This window comes from Oreochromis aureus, linkage group 15 (assembly GCF_013358895.1).
Source record: "Oreochromis aureus strain Israel breed Guangdong linkage group 15, ZZ_aureus, whole genome shotgun sequence".
Classification (NCBI taxonomy): Eukaryota; Metazoa; Chordata; class Actinopteri; order Cichliformes; family Cichlidae; genus Oreochromis; species Oreochromis aureus.
Genome location: NC_052956.1, coordinates 8,091,905 through 8,100,822, shown reverse-complemented (window position 1 = coordinate 8,100,822; position 8,918 = coordinate 8,091,905). Strand labels below are relative to the sequence as shown.

Sequence of the window (8,918 nt, the reverse complement as noted above, 5' to 3'; positions counted from 1 at the left end):
TTCAATATTAAATTTAAAGACTTATTATGAGGAAATTGTTGGTCTGAATAAAAATCCATCCAGACCATTGTCAAGACATGAAATATTAAGAGCATGTCAGGGTTAAACCAATGAATTTTACCTTCTTTTTTTTTTTAACAGTAGCATAGGAAACATAAATGATTCACAATAGCCCTTGAATCATGAAGCCTCTTTTTAGTTTGTAGAGCCCCTTCCTTAGTCACTGACATCAGCATCACCAATTTTACAAGCCATTTGAGGACCCACTCTGTTGCAAGCTTTCTGGCAAATTATTTTGTTGGTGAAAAGAAGGCACTGGAACCGGCACCTTGTCGGCGGATGTCATTTACCGCTGTCGTGCAATACATAGAATATTCCAAAGCTGTTCATTGTACCCCATAATTGATCAGTTACAGGGCCACGAAGACTGTAATAATCTGCAATAACTGCAGTGTTTACTGTTGTGTTGCGGACCAGCAATGGGCAGAAAAAACACACACATGCTGTCCAGTGTTCAGAGGTCTTGGCACATCTCTGAAGCACCATCAAAATGCATCTGCTACACAAAATCAGAGCACAACAGGCAGAATGGTTGGGCCATGTATCTCATATACCCCCAGACTGCCTTCTAAACATAGCACATTTTGGCTACGTGCCTGGTAAACGATACCGAGGGCACCCACCAAAGCGTTGGATGATGAATATTTTGTCTAGCCTTTCTGTATCTCTGGAAACTCACAAAAGACAGACTTTAATTTAAAATCTCCAGGTCAGGGACTTTATGTCTACATTGCCAAGGGTTCATCCACTCGATCTTTTTACACCTCTCTGCCTCCCGAAATGGCAATGTTCTGTCATCTGTATCAAGCCTTCTTTCGAAGTCTGTTAACTCATGCCACCGTTCTCTGTAATCAAGTCACAGAAAAGAAAATTGAGTCGGTGCTGCATAAGTATCGACAAATGAGTGAAACGGAGATTGGTCCCAATTTTTCTGCCGTGGCAACGTCTGTTTTTCCGATCCGTGCGTGCCATAGGTCATGACAAATCAAAACGTAGTTTGCGCTGATTAATTCTAACAAAGAACGAAATTGGAAGCTGCACAAAAAAGGCGCAGCAAAGCAATCAGCTGGGCATTTGGTTAGGTGTTAATTGAAATAGAGTAGGCAGGACAGCATTCAGTTTACAACCTCTGAGTCACTGGAAATCCATCACCTGTCACCATATATGGTATGTTAAATCATCAAGTGTGAGGTACTGAGGTACTTTTTTTAACTTATTAAAACTCAACTCATTTTTAGCACTTTTTAATAACAGTGAGAGAATGTATGAATTACCATAGCTTGTTTGCCCCTTTAACTTAATTTCATTTAGTTTCCATTTAGCATCCAGAGCCCATTGCCTTGTTTTGTCTTGCCACTTGTTTAAGCCACTGTTTAGTTGGATCAGTCGTGCATACAGAGGGAGAAAATAGAATTAATGACCCTAGGGGTAAATAAATGAATTTTGGCATTCACCTCTCTCTTTTTCTTGCTCTCTATTTCGCCACACTCCCGACAGTTTAATCAGTTCTTCATTGAATGATTTAATCAACCTTTAAAAAGGGTTTTTTTTTTAAACTTCCCAACCCACTCCACTCAGTGAACCCTCTGATGGTACTGATTGTAATACAATAAAGCACTCTCAGTTATGTTGAGGGAATATGGCAAAATGACTTTGAGCAAGGATACATTTGAGAAAGTGATGAATAATACCAGCCTAATGAAATTCTTACAAAACCATTTGCATCCCTACCCCGCATTCACACATTGACAGGGAACACCTCTCAAGTACGTTTCCTTCATTTGGGAAATTTGTAAAGCTGAAACTCTCTCAACTTGGACCTTGAGGGCAACCCATTTTGAAGCGATAAAAGGTTGATCGTAATCAGCGTTGCCCATTTATCCACAAAGAGTTGCAGTTTAATCAGATCTGTAATCATACTCAGACATAATTGTGTTTGCCAGGGGGGATGAAGACACTTTGCGCCCACTTTGGCTTCTCAAATTGATGCACAAAGTAGAACTCTTAATGGTGTTTTGCAAGAAAAAAAAAGAAAAGAAAAGATGACAGTTGCCTTCACACCTTTGCTGCTGGATGATAGACACGGAAGCAAAAAGTTGATAATGTTTCCTCGCAGCGGCATAAAGCAATGCTAAAAGCCATTCATTTCAGCTGCAGCCAGCCTTATTGCCCTCTTTAATCTTCTGTCCCCTTTTACCTTTGATCTTACATTTCTGACTTTCCGATCCTGTTCTGGTGCAGCACTTACACCTGCAGACAAAAGAGGGGAGACAGAAAGTGTTTGGCTTTTAGTGAAAAATTCTAGACATATGCACACCGAAAAGCACAAATACAAGTGGTGTACACACACGGAGCAGTGCACTATCATCTGCAGAACATCTGCTCGCCATCAAATGTGGCATCAAAGGCTGCTTGTTACTAGGATTGCATTAGCTCCCTGATGTTTCAGCTTTGATATGGCATAGCGTTACTTCAGCAAACAACACATCCTCCTGCTGCAATGCCTGAATGTCTGTGAGGCTCAGTCCTTCATGTCCCAACAATACAAGTCTCTTTCTGGCTGTCTGGATAATCAAATGAAGACAGATGATATGCCAGAACTCCTGCAAACATTGCCTCTTACAAAACTCTAAAGTTAAGGCTGTATCGGCACGCTCGGTACTGCACGCATTTATAGCTAGTCATGATTTTCCTAAGAGTAGGTGAGCTATGGCATGCTTATCAATACTGTCACTTGAGCAGCAGAAATGTTCTGTTTGCCTCCTCACTCAAGGCGCTTAAAGGTGTTCAAGTGAGATAAGTGGAGCTGGAGTTTTGTTTTTTGGGGGGAATATCGCATGTCTCCTCGTGTAGAAGAATCGTCGCTCTCTTCCCGTCACTATTATCTAAAGTAACTTAGTAGTTATATATTTAATATGAAATTAGCAAGCGATATCACTTTCATTGTCTTAAAAGAAAGCAGTGGCCCATTAGATTATTAGTTTTTCATAATTTATATGCACCTGGACATTACGTGACCATTTGTTTGCATAAGGGTGAGTTTGGTTTTATAGATTAACTTTAATTTTTAGTGTCTGTGGGGGAAAAAAAGTGTCTTCCTTATGCAGTTTAAAGGTAAGTGTTTCTCTAAATATGATTGAAAAGTTAAAGATTGGTCTGCTGAAACTCAGACTTCAAGTATGTCAAATGCCTTGAGATGTCTGCATTACTCAGATCTGTTTTAATGTCCTTAATTTTGCTAAGTGTGCCATAATTTTAATAGGACAAACTTGAGAGCCTTTAATTCACAGTCATGATCTCCACCATATATATTTCCATGCACGGACCATATCACATCAATTTATGTGATGCAATCAATATGAAAGCCAGCTGACTTATCTTGAGGTCCTTAAGGGTTCTCGTAAAAGAAAAAAAACTTTTTGAAAATGAACTGAGTCAAATTCTCACATAAAAGCACTTTTCTTCTTTGAAAGCCAAAAACATCTTGGGTGTGAGTTAAGCTTTTATTATGAGGCTTAGGAACTTAAAATGCGACGAAAGTTTAGGTTTAAAACCAGAGCAGGAAAGTAAAAAGTTCATCATCTAATTGATTATCTTAGAAGAGAAAGTCTGTCCTCATTTGACACTGCAGCCAGAAAAGCTCCTTCAAAGTAAAATAACTGTTTACTAATTCATAATATTATTGTCATGGTCCTGGGTCATTTTGACTAAGCGTTCTTAGTTTTCTTGTGTTTTTTGTATCTTGTTAGTTCATTATTTATTCTACGGTTCCTAGGTTGTTCCGTTTAGTTTATTGGATTCCGCTTGTGTTTCTGCTCTCTGTGTCTCCCTGTGTGTCTGTGTTTATATTGTGGTGTGGGTTCTTGTGTCGTGTTTCCCTTTGTGTTTTATTCTGTCATGTTTTCCATGTTCCCCCAGCGCGTCATGTCTGTGCTCTCCCTTGTGTTCCCTCGCTCCCTCGTCTGCCTCTCCCCACTCCCACGTCATGTTTCCTGTTTTATTGTGAAGGTCCTGCATTTTCATGTTTATTCTGCTCAGTCCAGACTCCCCTGTCTCGTTATGGTTATTCGTATCACCTGTGTTCCTCGTGTGTTCTCACTTCCTTGTTATCCCTCTGTATTTAGGTCAGCGTCTCCTTTAGTCCTCTGTCACGTCCTCCCTCATGCTGTGTGTTTCCCAGTGTCTCCTCACATACTTACCAGTTTTGTTTTGCATTGCTTCTGAGCCTACAATAAAGCAGTGCTTTATTATTATTTAATCCAAAATTAAACAGGTACAAACTAATATATCTTTATTTATTCTGTATTATACCTTCATGCAACTGTTTTTCTTAGATTTATAGTGTACATGTTATTTTATTAATGTAATTTGAAATACTCGTACACAATCTCAATTTTTTTCATTTTTTGTAATCAATTTAATTTTTTATTTTCTTTGATTTTTTTTTTATCACTGTTATATATATATATATGCACATTTTTTTTTTCACTCTTTCATAGTATAAGGCCCTCGGTATGCACATGTGGCGCTTTTCCTTGAACTGTCTGTGAAGGTTCTCAGTCATCCAGGTCATCGTAGTCAAAGGAGTTTGCAAAGAAAAGCGTCTGGACTTCTTTAAGTTGCTTGAAGACGTTTCACCTCTCATCCGAGAAGCTTCTTCAGTTCTAAGGTCCTTGAACTATGTTGTTTATTCTTTGACTATTCTATTCTATTCTTTGACTTTTGTACTGAGATCATCTATGATTTTGTCCACAATCACTTGTGGACTTTAGATTGTGCATTTAGATTTTTGTAAGAACTGAACAAACAGGTGGCGTCAGCTTCATATCTAGAGAAAGGATTGCATCGCAAGGCTGAAAAATGTAGTCACTGGTAAAGTGCAAAAACTTGAGCCTGGCTCCAAAAGACCTGTCAGTCCTCACAGACTTTACAATAGAAATATAATGTAAAGTGTTTGCAATCTGTTGAAAAACAAAGATTTTTTTAAAGTTATTTTCCAATTTTTTACAACTGCACAAAAATTTTCATGAATTTGCATCAGGTTTGTGATCGACAGATGTGCTGACACAGGTCACTGGAGCTGGCAGCTGTCTGCTCTCTACTTATCTGGAGTCTGGACCTCTTGGCTGTTGTTGTGGTTTCGGCATCGTTTGAATTATTTTTAATGCAATCGTCTGACAGATGCAATGGGTTGCTCTGCAGTTAATTGTGCTTTTTTAAATGGCTGTATCCACTTTATGTATGCATGTGTGTTATCAAACTTGCTAGTGTTAGCTGAACACTTGCATTGCAGCTTTTCATTTAAGCTACATAAGTGAACTTCTGCCTCCCAACAGTAGATAATAGTCATAAATTTAAAATTGAGGCAACAAAATGGGACTTCACAAGTCACCGTCTATGTATTCACCCTATGAAAAATGTTGATTTTCATCTCTCTCTTGGCTAAAAAAACTAAATAAATAAAAATAAATAATAATTAACAATGATATGCATGACTGCATTTAGAAAAATGTGTTCATGTGAATTCAGAGGACAAGGAGTTTTGGATTTTACTAACCTCATATTTCTTTAAATGGTTATTGTTTATCACCTTGCATGCTTGTGGTTTTAGCATTTTAATCTATTTGTGTGTGTGTGTGTGTGTTCTTGCAGTGGCTGTTCATATTGAGTTGGTGGGTGACTCACAGTATGAAGAGAAGCTGTCGTATTATGACTATCACACACACACACACACACACAGAGCTGATATGTGAGCACATCAAACACCAGTGCCCTCCAGGATCTCTTTCAGAGTTATGTATGGTAATTACACGGCTCACTATGTCCTTTATCATGTGTTCATTTTTGCATTCATATTTCAGTATTGACATACAGTAGGCTAGCCACGGTAGAGCCAGATTCATTTTTTGTGAGGCTGCCAAACATGGATTACCAGCATGTCTTCACTATAACACATGAATCTTCTACTAGCCGTCACACTCAGGGCGTTTGGTCTGTCACACCGCTGCCACCAGCGTACGATGCTTGTATGCGTGTGTGCACATATGGAGCAAAAAAAGCATGTGGGGGATTTGTTTTTCTTACATATTTGTTTGTTCTGAGATTCATCCCAGCATGCATTTCATATCTGGAAAACGAGCTCATGACAAGATGAGGTCGGACTGATCAATGCAGTGCTGGGAAGTACGATTGCAAATGTAGCACTAGGCGTAAACATTCAAAACTTTGAACAGATTTTTGTTCTTGTCTTTTCTGCCTTTAACTTCTAATAAATTCTGCAATTTCAGACTGACAAATTATGTGAATTTGCCATGAAAGAAATTTGTTTCAAAGATGGAATCATTAAACTTCCCTAACACACCATCATCAGGCACTTTCAAGTAGTTTTCACTGTGTTTTTTGTTTTTTTTGTTTTACTCTTTGGCTATTTTGTATTTCATTCCTAAAAATATCTAATATTTCAATAGGCACTTTTCAGCTCTCCACAAACAAATTGTACCAATGAGGCAGAACAAAATATTCACCAACGCATCGCAGACTATTCTTCTCCCTAGAGGTGGGAGCTGCTGCCTGCAACATCAAGCACCGGAGCAGCACCTAAAAGAGACAGACAAAAGCAAAAATGATGGATGCAACACAGAAACGGGGGGTCTAATTTTCCCTCAGCATGCACTTTGTTTGCCCAATTAATTTGCTGTGGTTCAGACGTTTTGCTGCAGTTAGAAAGACAGTAGATCAGGAGGGGAAAAGGAGGGGACAGACCACTATATTGGCTTTCCTGTCAGTTTCTTTGTTTTTGTTTTGAATATTTGAACATGTGTGTCTGCATGCGACTGTGTCTGGACTTTACCCGCTTCGCTGGGTTTGCTTTTTGATCTTGTATTTCACTGTCAACGAAATGCATGGATTCCCTGGTAAAATTTTGGTTTTAATTTTAATCTGCTTTAATTTTCGTTATGAAATGAAACAGGCAGGCTGCCACTGCTGCCTCAGTGAGTGCGCTTTCTAGATTTATGCCGTTTGATTCCTTGTGTGAAAATAATGATTATTTCCGTTTGATCGAAACTGGCTTTGGTCCAATGTCTTTTGACTGCAAGGGGAAAACAAAGAGGCAGATCAAACTATATTTAAATATATGTGTGTATATATCAAAAACGAATGCAATCATACATAATTGTCCTTCCCACAGGAAACAGTGTAAATTACTTTTTAACATCCATTTAATGAGGCTGTAAAACGAAAATTTGTTTTAATGTCATAAGAAGAACTGTCAGTTTTAAACATCATTAAGTGTTGCCAATTTGGATTGTACTGTCCATCCATCCATCCATCCATCCATCCATCCATCCATCCTGTTAACCACCTTTCCATTTCAGTCATGGAAGTCTGCCTTTGCAAAGAAGCAGGGCACCCCTGGGACAGGTCATCATCACAGATTAAAGAATTCACTGAAGAAAACATGAGCAGCAGTCTTTGCAGGCTGAGTGTCTCCAGGCGTTTGTGAGCCTTGAATTGAATGTTTTAGTTTTTTTAATAGCTGAATGAATCATTTAATTTCTCTTGACAAATTAAGAGACCTTAAAGCCACCCGGTTATCAGTATAATACACCTGAGCCAATGAACAGTTTCTAATGTATTAAAAATACTTTTAATTAACATTCTTACAAGTAGAATTGCAATCATTCATATTTTGTAATGGCTAACAAGAACAAGAACTGTCACCAAAAGTCAGTTGTGAAATCTGCATAAGATTTATCAACACTGACATGCAAATTTTACATGATTCCCAAAAAACAGCACCCAAAACAGTCTCTTCTTTTAATGATTTTGGATGCACAACAGTCCATTAAATCCATTAGCTCGATTTTCAAATTAAATTAATATTTCCAACCTTAAATAATGAGAATTCTCTGTTTGATATTTGCTTAAAGCAGTTTACACATTTCAATAAATGCAATCATTTTAAACAAATACAGACAACGTCCTAAAAACTGAATACAGCTGACGAGAGATGCAAACCTGAATGCAGCATCAGGCAGTAACATGAAGAAGTCTTGGACAAATGAAGACCTATGTAGCTAGAGCAGGGGTGCCCAATCCCAGTCCTCGAGAGCTACTGTCCTGCAGCTTTTAGATGCATCCCTACTCCAACACAGTTGAATCAAATAGTTGGATTACCAATTCGGCATGCCATCAAGTCTGGCAAAGGCCTGATAACGAGCCATTCATTTGATTCAGGTGTGCTGGAACAAGGACGCATCTAAAAGCTGCAGGGCAGTAGCTCTCGAGGACTGGGATTGGGCACCCCTGAGCTAGAGAGTGCCCTGTCAGAGATGACATGTCACATGAGAAAATCTTACTAATTAGCTGCTGATGTTACACACCTGCACGAAAGAAAGAGGTGAGCAGTTAAGTGCTGAACACTGTTAAACATTGCTGAAAACATTATTTTTAGATGTTGGGAAAAAACTTTTAAATATTCCCAGTATTGCTTTATTTTGTGTTACTGTTTATGGAGAAAAATAGAGTTTGTACAGTTCTAACAAGCTTGGACATCAATATTTGGTATGACCACCTCTCTTCTTCAACATAGCCTGAACTCTCTTGGGCAGGTTTTCTTATTATTTCTTTAAGTAGTTTTCAGGAATAGTTTTCCAGGCTACTTGAAGGACATTCAAAGCTCTTCTTTGGCTGTTGGCTGCACTGTTTTAATAATGATGAGGTCCGGCCTCTGAGCAGGTCAATCCATGACTGATAGCATTTTTGGGATCATTGTAATAATGAAAAAGACTCTGTTGCCAATCAGATGCTTTCCAGATGGTAATGCATGGTGGATCATTCTGCATTAATAAATCCAT

General features: G+C 38.5%; 1 long non-coding RNA gene across 1 annotated transcript; it reads right to left on the bottom strand.

Annotated features, from left to right (window-relative positions):
* Window positions 1-1,304: 1,304 nt before the first annotated feature.
* Window positions 1,305-8,212, bottom strand: LOC120433046. The gene is made up of 3 exons (XR_005608273.1): window positions 8,080-8,212; window positions 6,585-6,657; window positions 1,305-2,310 (listed from the first exon to the last, which is right to left on the bottom strand). It is a non-coding gene; the product is annotated as an uncharacterized LOC120433046 (long non-coding RNA).
* Window positions 8,213-8,918: the final 706 nt, after the last annotated feature.